The 25,683-nt window shown below is 44.0% G+C and overlaps 1 long non-coding RNA gene and 1 pseudogene across 1 annotated transcript; both read right to left on the reverse strand.

Annotated features, from left to right (window-relative positions):
- Positions 1-1,191: 1,191 nt before the first annotated feature.
- Positions 1,192-18,288, reverse strand: LOC136497322 (beta-fructofuranosidase, insoluble isoenzyme 2-like; annotated as a pseudogene).
- Positions 4,625-5,305, reverse strand: LOC136496570 (uncharacterized). Its single transcript, XR_010769085.1, has 4 exons — positions 5,159-5,305; positions 4,960-5,070; positions 4,771-4,855; positions 4,625-4,688 (listed from the first exon to the last, which is right to left on the reverse strand). It is a non-coding gene; the product is annotated as an uncharacterized lncRNA (long non-coding RNA).
- Positions 18,289-25,683: the final 7,395 nt, after the last annotated feature.

Raw genomic sequence — 25,683 nt, forward strand, 5'->3', positions numbered from 1 at the left:
TTCATGTCGGACCAAAGGCCGAATGACATGTTTACCAACTAATTGCCGAGCGTCGACTGTCGGAAACATACAGTCAGCCATACAATAACTGACTACCGGTCGGTAAAAGTGGGAATGCCCGACGGGAGCTTCCCGACGGTATACGCTCGGCAATTGTACTTCCTGACGGTACAAATTAATGGCCGACGGTTTAATAACCGTCGGCCATTCTTGCGCCTCTAGTTGTGAGCTGTATTAGAATTTGATTAGAATAGGTAGACAAGGGTTATGGGCTCAATCGTGATCACGCTTATTAGCGTTTTGTAAACCCCTTGTATATATGAGGGAGAATTAACAATGAAAGACAAGCAAGATTAGGTTTAAACACTTTTATTTCTCTCTCTCTCTCAGCCGCTGCCCTCTCTCTCACGCCCGCCACCGCTCTTCTCGCCGCTGCTCGCTGGTGCCAGCCGCGTCTGCCCTTGCCAGCTGGTCGCTGGCCTCGCTCCCCCCAGACCGACACCGGGCCTTGCCCAGCCGGCCGACGACAGCCGCCGCAGCCGCCGATCCAGGCATCCCAACCGGCCGCTAGCCTCGCTAACTGGCTCCCAATCGGCCCTCTGCCGGCCCCAACGTCCGGATAGAGATCGGACGTGTGACAAAAAGTCGTTGGGCTGCAGGCCAGCCAGGTGGAGAAAGCGGGCGTTGGGCGGAGTGGTGAGCCGATGGGACCCCGCTGGCCGTGGCAGGAGGAAGACGGCCGTAGTTTGGCAAGGGAAAGGTGAGGGAGGCACAAGAATAGCCTGGCGATGCCGGGTCAGTGCGGCAGGCCGGGGCATGGGGCTGAACACGGCAGCCAGGAGGCCGCCGATGTTAGGGCAAGCATGTGGGAGGCGGGGGCGACAACCATAGCCATCATCTCGTAGTGACGAGAGACGGACGTTGAAGGTGATTTGTCGGTGCTAGGATAGATCGGAATGCTGGAATCGATCGCCCGGAGGACAAGCTGTTTTTAGTAGGCATCTGAGATTTAGCACATGTGCAAGTGAGCACTATAAAGTCAATTGTCTTTGCTATTAGAAGTGCAACTGATACCACTGTTACATAACGGGGCACGCTTTAGTATAGACAAGCCTTTGTTAAACGACATCTACAATATAAGAAAATGATTTTTCAGGTGCCATTAATTATGAGTGATTTATTCAAGATTTTTCAGGCCCCGTTCATGAGTGGCTTCTTCATGTCCCATGCAGGCGAGACGGGACACCTTGACGTCCGCCCTCCCGTTGTTGAACACGTAGAGGTGAGCTTTCTTGCCGATGGCGAGCGACGGGTAGACCCTGGAGAGGATGCACGTCTTGCCCCCGGCTCCAAAGCTCTCAACAACCGACCGGTCGATCTGCAGGAAAAAGTAATCGCCACAGCTGAGAAAACATAAACGGCGGACTTGTGACATGAAACTTGTTGTTTACTTTGTATTACTACGCATACCAAGCTTCTCAGTGATATCTTTCCATTTGAAATGTCCATGTCCACAAAACCTGCAAACGTCGGGCGGTACAGGTTTGGGTTCAGAGACGACCTGTGCGAGCAACAAAAGGAAACCAGTGCAAGTCAGTGCAGTCAAGTAGTACATGTACGTGTAACCACAGCAGCTGCATCTGCATGGATGCTCTGCTATTTGTAGGTGAACACACACGAAAAGCTCATGGCTGGTGGCCACAGCCGGGAGATTGATGCCGGTGTGCGCGCACTTACTTGGTAGGGTCGGTGCACATGAGCACGACGGGCTTGTTGCTGCCGGCGGCCTTGAACACCCTGAAGAACACCGCGGTCCTCTCCTTCAGGTTGGCGGAGGCCAGCACCCACAGGCCGAACGGGCCCACGCCGCCCTTCACGTCGGCGCGCTTGACGCCGCACAGATTCTCCGCGTCGTAGGCGAGCGCCGGGTCCAGCGGCTCGGCACCAGCCAGGGCCGACGACGACACCTCGAAGCTCACCTCCACGTCCGCCTGCAGCCGAATAGGAAGCTCCGTGAAATTCTGTGGACTGTGGGCAACAGATGCACAAGGCGAGAAACGGCAACGGTACCTGTGCCGTTTGTATCCCGGTAACCTGGACGTGGTGTCCTGGCTTGATTACCCTGTTCATGAGAGTGACGGACTTGCCTCTGAGCACCTCCACCTCCTCGATGGGCCACTGCAGCAGCTGCTTCCCGCTGGGGTCCAGCCACACCGTCCTCGGAATCGCCTGAATTCCGGCCCACCCTTTGGCCACGTCGTCGGCGGTGGTGTCCGACTCGTTGGCCCATCCCCAGAGGATCCGGCGCCGCTTCGCCGGGTCGTAGAACGTCTTGGACGCGTAGAAGTTGCCGTAGTCGTACCGCAGGCGGTGCTCGTCGCCGGCGGGGTCATCCGACACGTACCGCTCGGCCTTCCGGTCGTACGTGCCGACGGTGTAGTAGTCGTACCGCCGCAGGTCGAGGCTGTTCTTGAGCACGTGCTTCACCCGCGGGCCGGACGACACGGAGGTCTCGAGCCCCACGCGCCGGCCGTCCGTGCTCACCGGGTAGAAGTCCGGGCACTCCCACATCCCCGTGGCCGCCGAGTGCAGCGGGCGCCGCACCCGCGTCCACCGCCTGAAGTCGCGGCTCCGGTACACGTACGCCACGCCCCGGGCGGCGGTGGCCCCCGTCACGCTGCCGATGAGTAGCCGCCAGTGGCCGTCGCCGTCGGCGGCGCGCCAGGCCGTGGTCGGGTCGCGGAACTGCGTTGCGTTGATGCCGCTTTTTATTGCGGCACGATGATGGGGTTGTAGGACGGCTTCGCCCACTCGCGGAGCAGCGGGTCGGACTTGTTCTTTGGGTAGGCCACGTTCTGGACCTGGTAGTTGATGTTGGGGCGGTTGATGCCCGTGTACATGATCACCGGACTGCCGTCGGGGAGCACGGTCGCCGAGCCGGACCAGCAGCCGTACCTGTCGGACGGGATGCTAGGTCTGAGGGCCGTCTAGTGCCACCCAGTGGATGAGATCTCGCGACACAGAGTGCGCCCATACAATGTTGTTCCACACGGCGCCCTTAGGATTGTACTGGTAGAAGAAATGGTACCACCCTTTGTAGTACATGGGCGCTGCATGCAGTTTCGTCAATCGAAAACCGAGTCCGTAAGTTCTAGTAGTATTTACTTTCTTTCCGCTTAATACTAGAGCACCAATCGAAATAAATCTGGAAATATGGATGCATGATAGCAGGAAAATAAAAAGGGTGGGAAATCGACTTACCGTTGGGATCTGCCGTTGCAAAGTTAGGCCGCCGATCGATGCAATCAGAGTGGAGAGCACAACACACCGAAAAGATTAGAAGATGAGTTAGAGCCAAACCTTGAGAGCTGACAACAAACATTGTTACTAAATTAAGCAGTAAATGGTTGCTCTACCAGACAACAACATTCAGATCGAGCATAGTAGAACGTACTAACACTGGCCACTATATGACTCTAGTGCTAACACATGAACACAGTTTTTGCACTAAAACAATTGTTGACGCATAGTACGTACTTAAAGTTGATTTTGCTGGGCTGACCCTTTAAGCATTAAGCATTTTTTTAACTCTCGTAATGTCTGTCATAACTATATAGTTAAGGCTACAAGTGATAAATCAAAACCCTGAACAAGCCTATTACTAGCCTCTCTTATTTCAGGAGACGCATGCTCAACATATATCACCTTCAAAAAGTTGGCTGGTTGATTAGTTAGTAGCTTTACATTACCATTGATCCAGTTCTTGGCGGGATGGAAGTGGTACCTCACTACTACAAAAAGCATTTTTAGGGGCGGCTGATAATCCTTTGTAGGGGCGGTTTGGCCAGCCGCCCCTACCGAACCGTCTCTACAAATCATACATTTGTAGGGGCGGTTGGTGATTGAGCCGCCCCTACAAATAGATTTGTAGGGGCGGCTGGTATTACGAACCGCCCCTACAAATCTATTTGTAGGGGCGGCTGTAGTGCCAGCCGCCTCTATAATACCTATTTGTAGGGGCGGTTCAATCTAGAACCGCCCCTACAGTACGTTTTCCCGCCAAAAAAAATTTAAATTTACAATTCAAATTCGACCAGAACTGTTTGTTTCTGCGTATTCCATCCAGCATCCGCGTTGCCGAACGCCCCGCGACCAACGTTCCGAACCGCGTTCGCGTTGCCGAACGCCACGCGACCAACGTTCCGAACGCGACAACAAGCACAATAGTATTATATAAAATACAATTACAAGTCCAATTCGTAATGATATATATATACAATCCATCATTAAATATACAAATTTCATACACATTGTTATCAACGTCCTAGAGCTAGCCTTTCAGTCTCACGAAGGTGTTGGTACTGAGGATTTGTACCTAAGTCAGACTCTCGATCATGGTAGGCGCCTCTGACGTGTACAATCTGATCCAATATGAAGTTGCAAAGGTCGCCGACGAGCTCTAAGAGTTGGTCATCCTTGTATGGGTCTCTTTTCATTCCTTTCTCTTCTCTCCACTACAAGAAAACAAGTTTCAGTTTAGTATTTCATACCATTTATGAAGTTTTTATACTACGGGTGAAGAGGTTCAAACTTACCCTTAAAGGGTGTCTCCTGTAGGCACTGGTGTTACTCATCATAGAACATATATAGTATCCACAATGTACACTCCCAGGCCTCTGCTTGGGGCACTGTGTGTTTTGCATATGAAAATATTAGGTAATGCTTTTGACAGCCATGTAACGGAGTACTGAAGAAGTAAGTTACACTTACCGCACATAGTGTTTTTATAGCCAGCTTTTCCTTCCTCGCTGGATCATGCCTTCCGTGATGATGAGAGACATAGAACCTAAATGCCCTGTTCGAATTATTTTAGCAAATACAACTTGTTAGTATACATAAGTGAACGTTACAAGTATGTATACAGACATATAAGCTAATGAGGATTGTCGATATGTATACGTCTTGAGAATCGATATGAAGTCTTTGTATGTCGCCGGGTCCTTATCTATTGAATCAAAGACCCATGCCATGCTCTTCCCGACATCGACGGCTATACAAATCCAGTGGTTGCTGCATGGATTTATTCATAGAACTAGATAAGCTCTTTTACATCGAATAAAATATATCGAACATAGCTTTAAGTTATAGTTGAACTTACTCGAAGTTGTATGGTAGCCATATAGTAGAGTGTTGTTGGAGATTTTTGAAAGCCAGAGCAATGTATGCCGCAACCTTAAGGGACTCTTCCCTTAGCTTCGCACTACGGATGCGCTCTTTCTCCCGAAGAGTCTTTGCAGCTGCTAGCTCTTTGGCATCTAGTGTCCACCGTTTAGGGTAATTAAAATTTGTTTGGGCTATAGCTTGAGGGTCTACATACCCGGCTTTCACACTTGGCATTTGTTTGACAATGTGCACTTGCATTCTACAAATCATGGCGTGGGTTAGTTATAACAAAATTCAAAGATTACATTCATATCATATCGGGAGGACAAGGACTTACAAGCACCACGTGCGAATTAGATTCATCTCCATTTCTCCCAGGTGAAAGCATGTGTGCATGTCATTGAAGTCAAAGACAATTTTCCCGGCTGGGCTTCCAAATGTGCCGATGGGAAAGCATGCTTGTATGATATCTATGCTCGTTGGGAGAACACGCAAGTACCAATCATGGAACCTTCTCATTCCAAGTGGTAGGCGCTGGATGTCCCGGTTTGGTAGGAAGGGCTTACCTCTTTCATATTTTTTCGGGTAATCCTTTGACCATTCGATGGCATCAACATTTGGATACTGCTTTGCAATTTGGTGAAGTTTGCTACTGACGGCCTCCTCAGAACCCCGTGATGGGACTTTTTTAACTTGGTTTTCAGGCTTGAACTGATCATGGGAATACCACTTGGACACCGACGAGACATCTTTGATCGGAACATAAACTGGCCTTATGTGGATTGGAATCTTCTTTCGGAGTTCCCATTCAGGCACGTTCTCATCTTCTTGTGCATCACCTTCTTCAGGAGGCACTCGTTGTTCATGTATCAGTTGTGCTTGTTGAGAAGACTGTGGCATCTCATGATGCACTTGCCCGATACGAGCTGGAGAAGGTTGTGGCATCTCATCAGGCACATGCTCGATAGGAGGTGGGGAAGAATGTGGCATCTCAGGAATGTGGGGGTCACGAGACGGTGAAAATATCTCCTCGGCCTCAACAACTCGCTCCAAATTTGGGAGAGGGGGAGGCGGCGAAGAAGCAGTCAATATAATGTCCCGTTTGTGCCAGAGGATGAACTGCCCCATAACGTCTCCGAGTAACACCAGCCCCTCAGGAGTTGCGTAGTCTATCCTCCACTGCATGAACTCGGGCTTCACTGTATGCACCTCGACCCTAGTGTAGTCCGGCGGTATGTTATTATTGTGGTGTAAGCCACCGGGAGGATGTGCAACACCCGTTGCCACCTCCATCACAGTGTTCTGCCGGCCGCTGAGAAACACCAAGGTGCAACTAGTAGGTTCCCGTATGAGATCGACTGAGGTTATGGCTGCAGTGGAACCTTGGCTGCTAGGAACTTTCGGAGGGCTGCCAACTAATGCCAGTTCTCCCGGTGGCGTCACTAATATACGTGGCTCCATAGACATTCCTTGCTCCTCCAGCGCCTTCGCAACTAGAGCCTTCACTTGGAGCTCAAGACTAGTCTCCCGGTCTCGGTCATGTTTCTTGTACATGTGCCTGTCCTCTTCGAATCCTTGCTTCCAAGTCATCCTTTTCCCTAGCCCCCTGGTGCGGCCTGTGTGCTCCTTGTTTCCCAAGCCAAGGCTAAGCTCGTCCCTCTCTCTGGAAGGATTGAATGAGCCCTTCTCTTTGTCTTCAGCATATTTCAGTATCCTTGATACCGCCTCTTGGGTCTCCGGCTTATCAAACTTAAGATTACTGCCGGATGGTTCTGTACTCCTCGCATATATCCAGTTCCTTGAGCGTACCTTCAACTTCGTCACATCGATATTCCCAGCAGCTGCGGCCTCTTCATCCATCTTTCTAAACTGCTCTTCCTTGGCATAGTAGCCACCGGGGCCTAGATGATGGTGGTGTTTGTTCCTCTTCGCTAGCTCGGTGTTACGAGCACTGAGCTCCAATGCCTCCGCTGAAGTCTTTTGAGCCACGAGCTCCTCCCATTGACTAGGAGTTATTTTGCCAAACTCGTTGAAGGGAGTTAACCCCTTTTGGATATACTTCATGTTAAGCTCCGACCTCCAACGTCGCAATGACTCTCCCATCATCCTGATAGCATTTTTTTTACCAATTCGTGCTTACCCTCCGGAAATCTAAAATTGACCTTCAGCTACCTATCCCATAGTGCATTCTTTATGTTCTCTGGTACCTCTTTCCAATTAGGGATTGTTGGGTTCAATTTATCTCTTACTAGGGCCCCGATCGCATTACGGAATCGTCCTCTTAATTCCTTCGGCTCAAGGATCTCCCCTGCTGGCCCAACCTCCGTTATCACATAGCAAGCCTTATCTGGATATAGATTTCCTTTTCTATCCCCTCGTTTCCTCTTAGGCTTGGTAGTCGTGGTTGTGTCTTGAGTTTGTGGAGCAGAGACATCGTGATCCGTCTCTGTGGTTGTTGCCTCTGCTCTCCTTTCCTCTACTTCGTCTTGTCCAGCGAGATGTCGCGGACGTCGACGTCGTCTTTTCTGAGTTTCAGGAGGGACCTGTATATAGGATAGGTCAAAGTGTTAGCAGAGGTAACACAGCCAAAGCTTTAGCAAAATTTACAAGCTAAGGCTTCTTCCCTACCTCCTCGTTCGGGTCAAAATCCTTGTCCAAATCTTCCTTCGTTGGCCTCCTTCTTGCTTTAGGTGGGAAAGGATCCTCGGGACTTTCATATCCCTCTTCTGACTCATCATCCTCTTCTTCTTTGCCTTCAGCAGCCTCTCCTTCAGGGCCTTCCTCCTCGTCACACTCCTCCTGAGTAAGCATCACTTCTAGATCTTTTTCTACCTCGTTATCGAATTGTTCCTGAGTAAGCTGGTCCTCTAGTGCTTGCTCCTCAAGGGTTGGCTGCTCATCATGCTCGGTGCATCGAGCTGCACGGTCTGTTGTTCGTGACATTATTTCGCGCTTTGTTCTAAAAGATGCAAGAAAGTGTGCTTTAGGTACGCGAGAAGGTATAAGAAATCAAAAAGGTCTATAAACCAAAGTAGTCCTATAAAACAATAATATAAAAAAACAAGAAGTAGCAGTGGTAGAGGCCTCAGAAACATGTCAATCATCATCTGATCTTGAACTTGGAGCATCAAGGCATCATAACAGAGAAGAGAGGAGAAGGTAATGTAGGGGCGGCTGCTAATGATGCCAAGTTCCTCACAAGTTCTTGACCATCAGCTCATATTACATATAATGTATGGACTTGGACAATTTCATCATCGGCAAAACAAAGGAGAGGAGAGGAGAGGGGAGATTTGGCAAAAAAAAAGCAGGTGCTGCTTCCAAAACATAGAGGATAGGAAAGGTGGCAACAAATAAAGGAGAGGGGAGATTTGGCAAAAAAAGCAGGTGCTGCTTCCAAAACATAGAGGATAGGAAAGGTGGCAACAAATAAAGGAGTAGTAGTAGGAGTAGTAAGAGGAGGAGTAGGAGTAGTAAGAGAGGTGAGGAGAAGAGAGAAGAGAGGTCTGCACATTATTTAAATCAAAATAGGAGCAACTGCTGCTGCCAAACAAGAAAGAAGAGAGGAGAATAGAGAAGAGAGAAGAGAGGAGAAGATAGAAGAGAGGAGAAGAGAGGTGAGAGAAGAAAGAATAGAGGTCTGCACATTATTTAAATCAGAATAGCAGTAGCAGCTGCTGCTACCAAACAAGAATTGTTGGATAGCAACAAAAAAAAGTAGCAGCGTAGCTATTGCCATATAGGAGAGTAGTAGAAGCAGCGGCTATTGCAAATGACAGGGAATGAGTTCAAGCACTTAAGCAATAGAAAAACAGCAAGACATGTACTTACAATTACTTCATAGTGTAAGACATTATTTAACACCTAGTGACAAAAAAGTGCCAGACCTGACGTCAACTACAAATGAAGAAGTTGTGTAAGGACTAGAATTAAAATATAGTTCTTTAGTGCAGAATAAGGATCCGTTATCAACAGACAACAGTGCTTATCATTTACTACGAAATGTAACCAACAAAGCTTTAAGTTAATCCTAGCCAAATGCAAGCTCAAAAAAGAGTGTATTGCCTAGACAAACAGAGAAAATATATACAGGAACAAGTATGACATGGAAAGACAGTAAACCAGCCTTATTTTCCAATGAGAAGGCATGTGGCCTTCTAAGTTTTAATGTCAGTTTCACCTAACAATGACAAATTAACAATAATGAAGCTATGAGCAAGACCATGGTTCCACAGCCAAATGTGTGGCAGGGGACCACAATTAAGAAATAAGGGAGGCAATGCCTACACAAAATGTATGCCCACTTGACCTTACATCTTCCTCAAAAAATTATGCATTTCAAATTCCAATATGCTTCTGATAAGAATATCCTAATAATAACAAGACTAGCATTCCATTCTTATGACAAACCTAATCTTACTGAAAACGTTATTTAAAAATTAGTGTAGAAGCAGTAGTCAAGCTTTATGCTCAAATCAAAATTTGGATTAGTAAATAGTGAGTAAACAGTCTGAACACGTTCTATGAACGTTTAAGATCCATTTTACAGTAACAAATTATATTGATAAAATTTCGCAAACAAGACAAGCATTCGACCTGAATTAAAAATCCAACCAAAATTGTATGCATACAGAAATAGTGGTAGAAAGGCCATCAATAGCAAAGAAAACTTAGATCCTTTACCTAATAGAACGAGCAAAACTATGCTGCTTAGCTTTAAACCCTACGAGAGTAACTTGAACCTTGAGGTATAAACCATTCCTTCATATACACCAGCAAACAAGTAATAACAATCATGTCATATCAACTTCCCGATAGCTAAAAGCAAAATGTCAAAATCTCAAATCACTTGTAAAGACTAAATTAAACGCATCTCAGAGCTTGTCAACATTAAATACATACTGGACGAAAGACACTTCCTTAGCATGTCACACCTAGTGACAAAAAAGTGCCAGACCTGACGTCAACTAAAAAAGTCCCACCAATATTCAGGCATGTCACAGTATAGCACAGGGACTGTTATGCGAGGTTAGTACCATATCTATATCTATAATGCCTATTTTTACCATATCTTTATATGTATTGTAGTTCTGAAGTTCAACAAAAAAAATGGCTGTACTATGAGCAACAACACAGATTGCATTAATCATTTAGTACATTCCATTAACCAGATTCTAACATAAAAAATGGATGCAGAGCCTTGCATCTCAGCCAAGATGTGTCGTAACAAATCCATCGGATGTGTAGTAGCTATCCTTGCATCTCAACTACCATTTTTCCAGACTCATATGTAAGAAATGGGTCGTACAAATCCATCGGATGTGTAGCAGCTATCATTTAATTACAGGATCACAGACAAGATGCTCAAAGTGGCAAGATTTCTCAATACATAATTTTTCAAGTCTGAAAACGCAATAGGATAGATCAAATGTAGCAAATAATAGCAGGTTACTTAACATCTAGCTTCCCTGTCTAACTGTCCACAAACCTCATGGAAAATTTTTACATTTGGACAGCATACAAAGTGGGGTTAGCTACTCCATAAGAGTTTGGGAAAATGCTAGTTGAATTGTAGAGACAGGGCACTGGAAACGCAATACAAGGCTGAAGAAACATACCTGGTGGGTGATTGTCGCCAGTGAAGAGGTGGCGAAGTGGGGCGGGGTTCGCCCAGCCGTTGGAGGGGTCGCGCGGGTGCGCCGCCGGTGAAGAGGTGGCGAAGTGGGGTAGGGTTCGCCCAGCCGTTGGAGGGGGCGCGTGGGTGCGCTGCCGGCCGCCGGTGGAGGTGCGCGGAGACCGCCCGCTGGTCGAGGTGTGCAGAGGCCGCCCACCGGTGGAAACCCTAGGGAGGTGCGCGGGTGCGGGGAGGAGCAGGCGCGCGCGAAAACCCTAGGGCGGGGAGGAGCAGGTGGGAGGGGGCGCGGGTGCGGGGAGGGGGCGCGGGTGCGGGAGGAGCAGGCGCGCGGGTGCGGGGAGGGGGCGCGGGTCCGGGAGGCGGCGTCGGTGGGGCAGCCTGACGGCGTCGGAGGAGAAGAGAGCGCCCAGACTGACTCCCGTGCGTCGGTTCTCCTATTTATACTCCCTCCTATTTGTAGGGGCGGTTCCTGATCTAGCTGCCCCTACAAATCCATTTGTAGGGGCGGTTCCTGATCTAGCCGCCCCTAAAAATGCATTTGGTCAAATAAAAAACAACACTTTGACTCTAGTATTATGAACTCTAAATGACTTCAAATTGAAAAGTTTTGAATACCAAGTTTGTTAAATGAATCAAGATCTACAATTGTTGTTTTGGTCAACTTTCCATTTGAGAAAGTTTGGATGGTTCAAATTTGTGATTTTTAAATTTCAACGCCTACAAACTAGTTTTCGGAACCCTAGGTTATTTCAAATTGAAAAGTTTTGAATACCAAGTTTGTTCAGCTCATCAAGATCTACAATACTTATATAGTCCATTTTTTCATTTGAGAAAGTTTGAACAAAATGTAGTTCAAATTTCACAAGTGTGTGACATAGTTTCAGAAAGTCTATATGAGATTCAAGAATTTGTGACTAGTGTTTGATAAAACTTTCTCAAATGGGAAAATGAGCTATGTAACAATTGTAGATTTTGCTGAGATGATCAAACTTGGTATTCAGAGTTTTTTCATCTGAGGTCATGTAATGTCTCATTTGAGCAAGTTTGACCAAGTCAAATTTGGTCAAATAAAAAAACAACACTTTGACTCTAGTATTATGAACTGTAAATGACTTCAAATTGAAAAGTTTTGAATACCAAGTTTGTTAAACGAATCAAGATCTACAATTATTGTTTTGGTCAACTTTCCATTTGAGAAAGTTTGGATGGTTCAAATTTGTGATTTTTAAATTTCAACACCTACAAACTAGTTTTCGGAACCCTAGGTTATTTCAAATTGAAAAGTTTTGAATACCAAGTTTGTTCATCTCATCAAGATCTACAATACTTATATAGTCCATTTTTTCATTTGAGAAAGTTTGAACAAAATATAGTTCAAATTTCACAAGTGTGTGACATAGTTTCAGAAAGTCTATATGAGATTCAAGAATTTGTGACTAGTGTTTGATAAAACTTTCTCAAATGGGAAAATGAGATATGTAACAATTGTAGATCTTGCTGAGATGATCAAACTTGGTATTCAGAGTTTTTTCATCTGAGGTCATGTAATGTCTCATTTGAGCAAGTTTGACCAAGTCAAATTTGGTCAAATAAAAAAACAACACTTTGACTCTAGTATTATGAACTATAAATGACTTCAAATTGAAAAGTTTTGAATACCAAGTTTGTTAAACGAATCAAGATCTACAATTGTTGTTTTGGTCAACTTTCCATTTGAGAAAGTTTGGATGGTTCAAATTTATGATTTTTAAATTTCAACGCCTACAAACTAGTTTTCGGAACCCTAGGTTATTTCAAATTGAAAAGTTTTGAATACCAAGTTTGTTCAGCTCATCAAGATCTACAATACTTATATAGTCCATTTTTTCATTTGAGAAAGTTTGAACAAAATATAGTTCAAATTTCACAAGTGTGTGACATAGTTTCAGAAAGTCTATATGAGATTCAAGAATTTGTGACTAGTGTTTGATAAAACTTTCTCAAATGGGAAAATGAGCTATGTAACAATTGTAGATCTTGCTGAGATGATCAAACTTGGTATTCAGAGTTTTTTCATCTGAGGTCATGTAATGTCTCATTTGAGCAAGTTTGACCAAGTCAAATTTGGTCAAATAAAAAAACAACACTTTGACTCTAGTATTATGAACTGTAAATGACTTCAAATTGAAAAGTTTTGAATACCAAGTTTGTTAAACGAATCAAGATCTACAATTGTTGTTTTGGTCAACTTTCCATTTGAGAAAGTTTGGATGGTTCAAATTTGTGATTTTTAAATTTCAACGCCTACAAACTAGTTTTCGGAACCCTAGGTTATTTCAAATTGAAAAGTTTTGAATACCAAGTTTGTTTAGCTCATCACGATCTACAATACTTATATAGTCCATTTTTTCATTTGAGAAAGTTTGAACAAAATGTAGTTCAAATTTCACAAGTGTGTGACATAGTTTCAGAAAGTCTATATGAGATTCAAGAATTTGTGACTAGTGTTTGATAAAATTTTCTCAAATGGGAAAATGAGCTATGTAACAATTGTAGATCTTGCTAAGATGATCAAACTTGGTATTCAGAGTTTTTTCATCTGAGGTCATGTATGTCTCATTTGAGCAAGTTTGACCAAGTAGTGTGGATGTTCAAATAGAGTCATCTGGATGTTGCAAAGGGTAGTCTCACACACATGCATAAAATGTAGTCTCACACACATACAAAAATATGTAGTCTTACACACGTACACAAATATATAGTCTCACACGCATGCATAAATGAAGCCTTACAAACACACACAACTAGCTAGCCCGCTGTAACGACTTTCCCCTTGACACCTTTTTGTTCCCATGGCATTATATCTTTGGGGATGTTCTTTTCCACACCACTGATCTTCTTAGGAAAGTCTATGAATAGCGGCATCTCATCATAGTTATTGTAAGCTTCAACATCGTCCTCGCCATCAACTCCAATAATGTGTTGTTTCCCGGAGGCAACCACGTGCTTTGTCTTCTTCTTCGGGGGAGGTTACTTTGTGGGTCAGACATATAGAAAACTTGTGCAACACGTGAAGCGAGCACCCAAGGGTCATCTTGGTAGCCTAGATTCTCGAGGTCCAGGACTCTCAATCCGATCTCGTTCAGTTGGTGTTGTTTGATCCAGCGGCATCGAAACAGGGCCACCGTTATATCCCTTCCATAGTCAAGTTCCCATATCTCTTCAATGATGCCAAAGTATTGGATCTTTTGCCCGAATCCATCGAGAGCCTCTATTCGAACGCCGCTGTTTTGGTTCACATATTTACTATCCTTTGCGTGGGTATAGTACGTGTACCCATTGATGTCATAAGCATTCCAAGATGTCACTTGTCTCGATGGCCCCTCCGCCAACCTACTGATGGTAATAGAGTCTATGGTTTCTCCAGGCGGTATGTTTTGGTCCTTCAACCATATAGTTAGTCGTTGCTTGTGCTGTTTCATGACCCAATCATCCGAACGGCCATTTCTCTCCGCCATAATGATAGCCAAGTGTTTATCAATATACGGTTGCATCAGTTGTGTACTCTGCAAGACACTATAATGCGCCCGACTCACCTCTTTGTAATCATGGTCGATGAACACTTTTCTACCACTGGTGCCCTTCCCAGCCAGCCTACCCTTGTGATGAGAATCGGGTTTACCAATCCTTTTCTGTACTTTTAGGTACTCTTGACAGCACTCGACGACTTCTTCAGTACTGTAACCCTCTATCATGGAGCCCTCTAGGTATGCTCGATTATGCACGTATCGACTTAAAACCGACATGAACCGCTCATAGGACCACATTTCATGCAAGTAGCAAGGGCCAAGCGCCTGTATCTGATGAACCATGTGAATCATGAGATGTGGCATTATATCAAAAAAAGCAGGAGGTAAACACATCTCCAGTTGGTTTTGTGTCTCCACCACAAATTCATGTAGGTCACTCAGCTCTTCCTTGCCAATCGTCTTCTGTGAGATCTTCGAAAAGAAGTAGCACATGCGGGTGATGGCCATTTTCAAGAACTCTGGCTTTATAGCCCTGATTGCAATAGGTAGAAACACTGTCAGCATCACATGGCAATCGTAAGCCTTGCAGTGTGTTATTGATAAGTCCTTCATCGACACTAGCTTCTTCACATTTGCTGAAAACCCAGTCGGGACTTTGATCCCCCTCAGGAAAGTGCATATAGCTCTCTTCTCGTCTGGTGTTAGGTTGAAGCACGCCGCGGGCAGAGTGTATTTTCCATTAGCCTCAGGTACCGGGTGAAGCTATGGCATCATGTTTAGCTACACCATGTCTTTCCGTGCTTTCAGACCATCCTTTGACTTGCCTGTGTCCATCAAGGTAGCAATGAGACTCTCAAAGACATTCTTCTGTACGTGCATAGCATCAATGGCATGGGGGACCTCCAAGTCTGGCCAATAAGGCAGATACTGAAAGAAGATCGATTGTTTCTTGAAAGGTACGCCTTCGATAGGAGGTGTGCTTCTATCTCTGTTCGTCCCATCTGGATTCTTCTTTCCATAGACGACACGTATATTTTTCACCATTCTATACACATGTTCTCCGTTATGACGTCTCTCCGGAGGGGGTTCAATCTCCAGGGCGTTGTCATAAAATCTAAAGAACAATTTGCTGCGGTACTTGTGACTTGTCTTTAAGAAGCGTCGGTTCCTTAGGTAAACTATCTTCTTGGATGCATCCAGGTACACCCATGTAGTACCATCCAAGCAAACCAAGCATCCCGTCTTCCCTTTGATCTGTCCAGACAAAGCAAATAACGCGGGATAATCATTGGTAGTAACAAATATTATTGCTCTACATATGAAGTCCTCCTTTCGGAATGCATCGTACATCTGCTCCCCATGCCTCCATAGTCTCTCTATTTCTTGCATCAAGGGCTCGAGGAACACGTCTATATCAATGCCTGGTTGTTTAGGGCCAGAAATAAGAATAGTGAGGAGAAGGTACTTTCTCTTCTGACACAACCATGTTGGGATGTTGTACATGGTCAAGATCACTGGCCATGTGCTGTGGTTGCTCATCCTCTTATTGAAGGGATTCATTCCATCGGTGCTCAGGCCAAACCGTACATTCCTTGGGTCATCGCTGAATTCTTTGTGCTTCTCATCAAACCTTTGCCACTGACTACAATCAGCCGGGTGTGCAATCTTATCATCATCCACCTTGCGCTCATCATCCCACCATGTCATGAGTGCGGCTTCTTTAGGGTTTAGGAACATACGTCTCAAGCGGTCGGTCACTGGCAGGTACCACATTACCAGGGCAGGAATTCTTCTCTGCTTTGCATCGTTGCCTAATGGAGTGTCCTCTGGGGGCTGAGATTCTTGTACCACCTTTTTTGTACCCTTCTTATTCCTCTTTTTCCCCGTGGATGGTTCGTCCCCACCGTAAAGGTCATTGTTCTTGTACCGGCTGGCCCCACACCGGGAACATTTATCCAATGACTTGAACGTTTCACCACGACATTGTATACAGTGGTTGGGGCATGCATGTATTTTTTCAACCCCCATTGTCAATGGACTTATGATCTTCTTCGCTTGGTATGTGTTGGCGGGAACTGAGTTTGGTTGTGGCAGCACCCATGACAGGAGATGCAATAGATCATTGAAACTACAGTCTGACCAGCCGTACTTAGCCTTCAGGATGAGCAGCTCAAGCACGAAACGTAGCAATGTCTAATGTGTCGGACAACCCTTTTCAACATCATACACAGTCTCCTTCGATGCTTTTGTCACTCTTTTCAAATTTTCTAGACCTTTCGGGCTATTTAGTAAAATCTCTGTTCCAAGGGTTCGAATCATGTCATCTAAATCATCTTCAACTTCGACACGTGCTCCACCATCATTATTGGCACCACCTTCGTCGTTACCATCCCAACCACCAGCATCACCACCTTATTCATTGCCAAACTCGAAATCCATTTGTGCATCAAGCTCGGCTGAATATTGGGACAGGGATTCTATGGTTTCATCGTCGTATTCCTCCTCATCCTCGTCGTTAACAATAACCGTTTCACCATGATGAATCCACACTGTGTAGTCCTCAACAAATCCTCGTATAATCAAATGTGATCTGATGATAGTCACATCTGTCCATGCCATACGGTTCTTGCAATCTTTACAGGGGCAAATAATTGTATCCTTATTCTCTTTCAATGTCGTTGCATGCTTCGTTGCGGCTTCAATAAATTTATCCACCTCTTCACAGAAACCTGCCTTGAACCTTAACGAACCATACATCCAAGAGTTCCTGTACTCCATCTTTTACAACAACAACAAAATAAACATTAAAGGACTACTTATTCAGATATATATAAAAATTAATCAAAGTAATAATTATTTGAGAATAATTGTATATACCTCAGATATATATGAATATAAATCTAATATAATTACATGAAGCATACAAACACATCATGGTAGAGGAAAATTAATTAATGGCCCATTTATCCATAAATAATTAAAATACATATTTATTGATTACAATAAACAATTTCAAAGACAACAATTAGCAATAATTATACTTTACACAATATCTTTTGTACAAACCCTAGTCCAATTTTATCAAACATAAATTTACAAAAACGAAATTAATAAAAAAACCAAACCCTAGATCTAGATCACATGCACATGAAACATCCATAAAACTAACTAATGATTCACTAAAATCAAGAAACATGGACCAAATAAGGATATGATCTTGTTTCCCTCCCTAATTTACCCTAGTACATTTAAAAGTTGGGTCTAATTTGCTCATAAATAGCTCAAGCACCATAGAAGAGAGAGAAAAACAAAACTCTAATTATTCACTAATCAACCATTAAAACTTCAAAAAAAAGTGTGGAATAGCATTTTCTTACCTTCTATAACCTCTACATCAAAGGATTTGAGACCAAAACCTTCCCCCCTTAGTAGAGCAATTTTTGGGAGGTGCCCAAGCCCTCTCCAACTTTCTTTCACGGGTTAGAGTGAATGACCCGAGGAGGAAGAAGGTGCTGCTTCAGTTTTATATGGGGGTCATTTGTAGGGGCGGCTGGTGATTGAGCCGCCCCTATTTGTAGGGGCGGCTCAATCACCAGCCGCCCCTACAAATACTATTTCTAGAGGCGGTTGGTGATTGAGCCGCCCCTAAAAATCATACTCCATTTGTAGGGGCGGATCGTATCACCAGTCGCCCCTGCTGTTCCATTTGTAGGGGCGGCTGGTGTCTTGGCACCCGAGCACGCCACTGTAGGGGCGGCTCCATCACCAGCCGCCCCTACAAAAAAAAAAATTGAACCGTTGCTATAAATCGTTTTCTACGTAGTGCCTCGTCCTCAGCTGGGGGTTGACGATGGACGGTGGCACCTTCGCTGTCGCAGCTTCGGCCTCGAGGTTCTCATGGTCGTGGACGACATGCGAAGCTCCTGCGAGCTGCAACAGCAGCAACCACGCCCAAGCAAAACTCACTACAAGTGCTCTCATTGCCCTCACTCGCACACAGATCAGGTAGCACGAACAGGTGAAGGATGCAACAAAGTGGAGGACGGGGAATGCTATTTATACTGTGCAGCCGCAGGCCGGACCGCTGATCGGTTGCTTCTTCTCGTCTCACAAGGAGATATATTATGCCTAAAAAATACCATAAATCTGTGGATTTTTTATTGACGAAGAATAAATCTATGTGTTGACTCTGATCAGCCTTGTCTGAAGTTATACATATCTATCTTTAGATTGAAGTATATTTCATTTTTTCTTTCTCTTAGATAAAGAATATTTAATTTTTTCTTGGGAAGGTCTGTTGACCATTGTATCTATTTGTCTGTCTATCTAGCTATAGTATTACAGAAACAAACTTATCAAAAACCACCTCTATGTCATAGGAATCTATCCACTCCATCCCATAATAGGAGCATGTCTTCTCCATCCCATCGTAAATGTATTCCCTCTGTCCAAAAATAAATGTACATCTCGCTTTCTAAGGAGTCAAACCTTTTAAAGTTTTGATCAAATATATACAAAAATATGTGCTAATATTTATGATGTATAATGAGTATTATTAGATTAAGCATTGAATATACTTTCATAATGAACTCATTTGTAGAGATATAAATGTTGATATTATTTTCTATATTCCTAGTCAAACTTAAAAAAACTTTGACTCCTCAAGAAGCGAGATGTGCGTTTATTTTGGAACAGAGGGAGTAGTCATTTATTATCTTCGTCCTGCAAAAGAGTGGCATTTTAGCTTTGTCGGAAGTCCTCAATTTCAACCAAATTTATAGAGAAGAGTATCAATATTTATGACACTAACTATTTTTGACCAAGTTATTGAAAGCCACCTTTTTTATAGTCTATGCCTTATTCATGGTGTAGAAGGTGGAATTTTATCTAGCTGATTTATAAAAATGACAATATATATGTTATTAAAAAAGTATATTTGCATGATAAATTTACTCACCTCCATCTTACATTGTTAACATATCTCATTTTTTAAGACCAAACCCAAATAGTAATTGCTCAGTTTTCACCTTCGCTCAGTGAAATGGGCCGGGAAATAAATCAGCAGACAGTCATTACACGCGAGCTTTAGGCCTGCAGCCTGCTGCAAACTCCCATCCGCCTGTTAGGGACGACGCCTGCAGAGCCAAATTAGGCCCAAGAGGTCCAGCCCTTTGCGCCTGCACAGTTTTCCTCATTAGCCAGCTGATCCGTTGGAAGAAAATACTATTTTGAAAGCTGTACTGTAGCAACTTGTGCCCGATTTTCATCTGCACCCAAAACAGCCCAGCCCAAATTCCCAAAATCATTGAAAGCTGCCAAAAAATGAATCTTGTGCAAGTGCAGCTAATAAATTCAGTATTTGTTGATTGATGAATGATGATTATACGACTTCGCCTGGCTGATAGTCGCTTCCATCCTTATTCAGGTGGCTAATTAAGGTGCTGTTGCAGTGTTTCCACCAACAGAAATATTCCCTTTTCATTAGTCCTTCAGAGGTACCACCGCCTCAGATTCTAGTACATGAGGCACAGTACTTTTTTATAGCTTTTTTATTGAAGAAATTTTATTTAGCTTTTGCTAAAGTTTTACACTCAACTATCTATTATTATTACTCCATTCTGGATCAACAAAATTTCTGGGCCAACGTTTGATCCGGAAAACTTGGGCGCCGTTGCGCGTGTTGGATATAATATGGGCTTGGCCCATATAATATTTAATAAATCAAATAAAACTCTATGGTACGTAACATTAAGTGTTGTATGGCTTAATACTATACGGGATTTTGACTGAACGCTGACTCAGTTTATATGGTTGGAAATTATTCATCAAAATTGAGAAACTGAGAAAAGGATAAAGGCGTGCCACACGCGCGCCGCCGCCACCGCCGGCCGGGCCGTGGCGAGGCAGGCGGCCCGCGCCCGTGGCGAGGCAGGCGGCGAGCGGGTATGGCCAGTCTTTTGTCACTTAAATCTACATTATCACGGGAGTTTAGACTGCGTCAGTTACCGTCTCTTGGGATTCTCCGCTGCCTTCGTCTCCTTCCCCGGTCGCAGCCATATAACCGTGGTTCTTCCGCAACCGCTCCCAAGAGAATCCACATCTCCGCAGCCCTCTGTCTTCTCCGTCTCGTACCTCTGCGCGCACGAAGTAGCGGGAGAGCAGGTGCCTCCGGAACCCTCGTCCGCGAGAGAACCTTGCACGGGGTGCGCGGCGATTAGATTTTTAGGGAGCCATCCGTGACTGCTCGTCCACGTACGCCTTCTTCCTGGTGGCAGATCCTGTCTTCTTCCCGGAGATTGCCTATGGAACCGCAAGCTATCTTCTTCCTGGTGATTCGTTCATGGGACTGCACTGCGAACATCGTTCTGCACCGACTGTGGTCCGCGACTTCGAGCAACACGCTATGTCGACTAGTGTGAATGGAGCCTCCGATGCCCTCGGCATAGGACCCTCCGCTGGGTACTCTCTAATCTCCGTGATTAATGTACTCACTGCTATTGTATTCGTCTGTATGTCATATCTGCATACTGTAGTGTTCATTAGAGAAATACACATGCACATATATGCCATCACGAACCTGCTGATGTTATTTCTCTGGATTAAACTGATAATGAAAATGCCTAAATTTCTAACAATCCAAAAACCAAATGTTAGGCAATTTTTCTGTCAGTGGTTTTGCTGCTGCTTTAAAGCCAAATAATTTTGATGGCAAGAATTTCATGATATGGCGTGCCAAGATGGTATTGTGGTTGACTGCGATGAACTGCTATCACGCCGCGCAGGGAAAGCCTGAACAGTTTACTCCTGAGGAGGAGCAAAAGTTCTTGGCTATCGATAACCTATTTCGAGACACCGTGATTAATGCACTTCATCCCAAGTATGAGAAAAACTACATATCTTGCACATCAGGCAAAGAGTTATGGGATGCTCTTGAGGCAAAGTTTGAGGTTTCTGATGCTGACAGTGAGCTGTACCTTATAGAGCAGCTGTATGACTACAAAATTGTTGAAAACCGTTCTATGGTTGAACATGCTCATGAGATACATGCGCTAGCAAAGGAACTAGAACATTTTCTATGTCTGTTGCCCGACAAGTTTGTGGCCGGCGGTATAATCGCTAAGCTGCCACCTTCTTGGAGGAATTTTGCTACTTCTCTAAAACACAAGAGACAAGAGTTTAGCGTGGCTGAACTTATTGGATCTCTTGATGTTGAGGAGAGGGCGAGAGCAAAAGACAACCGTGGAAAAGGAGTTGAGTCTTCCGCTGCCAATATGGTGCAGAAGAAAAACTCATTTGCATCTCATAATAAAAAGAAGAAGAACATGCAAGAGAACAACAATGCAAAGCCTAAGCAGACTGCACAGTTTAAGAAGAAAAATAACAAGAAAGGTGGATGATGCTTTGTTTGCGGGAGTGATGAGCATTGGACAAGTGCGTGCCCAGACCACAAATATAAGCAAGAAAAGAAATCAGCAAATATAGTAATTAGCGAGAATGGAAAAGGAACATCTGGGTATGGTAATTCTTTACATTTTGTTCTTTCACTTTGTCTTTCACCTAAGTGGTGGATGGACAGCGGTGCTAATATTCATGTGTGTGCTGATGTTTCTTTATTTATTTCCTATCAGGCCAGTAGGAGTGGAGCCTTGCTGATGGGAAACGGATCGCATGCGCGTGTTCTTAGTGCTGGTACGGTCGTTCTGAAGTTTACTTCGGAAAAGACGATGCTATTAAAGAACATACAACATGTCCCCTTCATAAAAAAGAACCTTGTTAGCGCTTCTCAGATGTGTCGTGATGGCTTTAAAATTATGTTTGAGTTCAATAAATGTGTTGTGTCGAGACATGAAACATTTGTTGGAAAAAAGTTATGATTGCGGAGGCTTGTTCTGCTTATCTTTGCTTAATGATGTGTGTAATAAAGTGGTGAACAATGTTAATGTTTCGGATGAGTCGAATATATGGCATTCACGACTTTGTCACATTAATTTTGGCAGTCTCACGCGGCTTGCAAATCTGAATTTAATCCTGAAATTTAACTTAGTCAAAGATTCTAAGTGCCAGGTGTGTGTGCAATCGAAACAACCGCGCAAGCCTCACAAGGCTGCTGAGGCGAGGAACTTGGCACCATTAGAACTCGTTCATTCTGATTTATGCGAAATGAATGACGAATTGACTAAAGGCGGTAGACGATATTTCATGACATTTATAGACGATTGCACTAGATTTTGCTACGTGTATTTGCCAAAAACAAAAGATGAAGCGTTGCATTATTTTAAGGTCTATAAAGCTGAGGTAGAAAATCAACTTGAGAAGAAAATCAAGCGTTTGCGGTCCGATTGCGGGGGAGAATATTTGTCAAATGAATTTTCTGAGTTTTGCGCGGTGCATGGAATTATTCATGAGAGGATGCCACCATACTCACCACAGTCTAATGGGATTGCAGAGAGAAAGAACTGCACTCTAACTGATTTGGTTAATACCATGTTAGAGACTGCTAGACTATCTAAGGAATAGTGGGGTGAGGCTATATTGACAGCGTGTCATATCCTGAATAGAGTGCCCACAAAGAACAAAGAAATCACACCATTCGAGGAATGGGAGAAGAAAAGATTAAATCTCTCTTACCTGCGAACTTGGGGTTGTTTGGCAAAGGTGAATGTGCCAATAAACAAAAAGTGAAAGCTTGGACCAAAGACGGTTGATGGTGTCTTTCTTGGTTATGCTATTCACAGCATGGGTTATAGATTTTTAATTATAAACTCTAATGTCCCTGAGATGGTTGTTGATACAATCATGGAATCTGGAGATGCTACATTTTTTGAGAATGGGTTTCCCATGAAAAATGCACCAAGCAGAACTGGTCATGAATTTATAATTCCCCATGAGCATAAAAATTTTATTCCGATAGAACAAATTGAGGAACCCTATATGCAAAATCCTGAGGAGGATGACACTATAGTCACCAGAAAAAGTAAGAGACAGAGGACTGCAAAGTCTTTTGGTGATGACTATATTATGTACCTTGTGAATAACACACCAACGACCATTGAAGAGGCATATTCCTCTCTTGATGCTGACTTATGGAAGGAAGCAGTACGGAGTGAGATGGATTCTGTTATGTCTAATGGAACTTGGGAAATAATTGATCGGCCCTATGGGTGCAAGCCTATAGGTTGCAAATGGGTGTTTAAGAAAAAGCTTAGGCCTGATGGTACTATTGAGAGGTACAAGGCAAGGCTTGTGGCCAAGGGTTATACTCAAAAGGAAGGTGAAGATTTCTTTGATACTTATTCACTGGTTGCCCGATTGACCACAATTCAAGTTTTGCTTTCCCTGGCAGCCTCTTATGGTCTTATCGTTCATCAAATGGACGTTAAGACAGCTTTCCTAAATGGAGAGTTGGAGGAGGAGATCTATATGGATCAGCCTGATAGGTTTGTAGCAAATGGTCAAGAAGTCAAGGTGTGTAAATTATTAAAGTCATTATACGGCCTAAAACAAGCTCCTAAGCATTGGCATGAGAAGTTCGACAGAACTTTAACATCTGCTGGCTTTATTGTGAATGAAGCTGACAAATGTGTGTACTATAGGTATGGTGGGGGTGAAGGAGTCATTTTGTGCCTATATGTTGATGACATACTGATCCTTGGATCCAGCCTCAAAGTGATCGAGGAGGTGAAAAATTGCTATCTAAAAATTTTGAGATGAAAGATTTGGAAGAGGCTGATGTTATTCTTAATATCAAGCTTCTAAGAGAAGGTGATGGTGGGGTAACTCTGTTACAAACCCACTATGTGGAAAAGGTGCTGCGTCGCTTTGGGTTTAGTGACTGCGCACCTGCTCCTACACCTTATGACCCTAGCGTGCTATTGAAGAAAAATCAGAGAATAGCAAGGGATTAGTTGAGATATTCCTAGATCATTGGTTCGCTCATGTATCTTGCTAGTGCAACAAGTCCTGACATCTCATTTGCTGTGTGCAAGCTAAGCCGGTTTGTGTCAAACCCGGGAGATGATCACTGGCGTACTCTTGAGAGAGTGATGCGCTACCTAAAAGGGACCATGAGCTATGATATTTGTTATACCGGACATCCGAAAGTGCTGGAAGGCTACTATGATGTCAACTGGATTTCTGATGCTGATGAGCTTTATGCCACAAGTGGATATGTGTTTTCGCTTAGAGGTGGTGCTGTTTTCTGGAAGTCTTGCAAGCAGACTATCTTAATGAAGTCGATAATGGAAGCAGAACTCATAGCATTAGACACTGCTGGATTTGAGGCTGAGTGGGTTCGTGATCTTCTTATGGATTTACCGGTTGTTGAAAAACCCATATCGGCTATTTATATGAACTATGATAACCATACTGTGATTACGAAGGTTAACAGTTCTAAGGATAACATGAAGTCCACAAGGCATGTTAAGAGACGACTAAAATCTGTTAGAAAATTGAGAAACTTCGGAGTAATAGCGTTGGATTATGTCCACATGTCTAACCATCTGGTAGATGAGTTCACTAAGGGTCTGTCATGCAATGTGATAGAAAGTGCATCGAGAGAGATGGGTTTGAGACCCACTTGAAATTTACTATAGTGGTAACCTGTTCTATATGATCGGAGATCCCGTGAAGTAGGACAGTAAAACAAGCTAGTAGTAAATTGTGAGGAAAGATCCTTACTAAGATTCATTTCTGATGCATATATTTCCTTTCTGTAAGGCAGGCTAGCTTTTGCCTTAATGTGTTCCAAGTGGCTTGTCAAAGCAAAAAATTTGTCCTACAGAACATCTTTTGAGGAACACACCTATATGAGTCAGATTGCTGGTCACAGTGTATGAGATTTGGGTGATCTCTAAATACTCATGAAAGGCACTGAAGTATGACTTATATGCTTCAAATAGAGGGGATGCCTTTTGCTGCCCAGTATCAGCTAAGGACTTTAGTGACATTCACCTCGCACAAAACTGTCAATTCAAGGCTTAGTCCATTGTTCAGTTGTGACTGAGTGAAACTATTGTTCTAGATGGATGTTCAACTTAACAGTCTCCATCGAAACACTGGTATATAAAAGAAATATGGTTCTAATACTACTTTGTTACAAACCCTAGAGTTTGGTGGAGATTGTTGGATATAATATGGGCTTGGCCCATATAATATTTAATAAATCAAATAAAACTCTATGGTATATAACATTAAGTGTTGTATGGATTAATACCATATGAGATTTTAACTGAACGTTGACTCAGCTTCTATGGTTGGAAATTATTCATATAAATTGAGAAGCTGAGAAAATGATAAAGGCGTGCCACACGCGCGCGCGTGCACCGCCGCCGCCGCCGGCCGGGTCGGGCCGTGGCCATGGGCGCGGGCGTGGGCTAA

The sequence above is a fragment of the Miscanthus floridulus genome, chromosome 12, assembly GCF_019320115.1.
Source record: "Miscanthus floridulus cultivar M001 chromosome 12, ASM1932011v1, whole genome shotgun sequence".
Classification (NCBI taxonomy): domain Eukaryota; kingdom Viridiplantae; phylum Streptophyta; class Magnoliopsida; order Poales; family Poaceae; genus Miscanthus; species Miscanthus floridulus.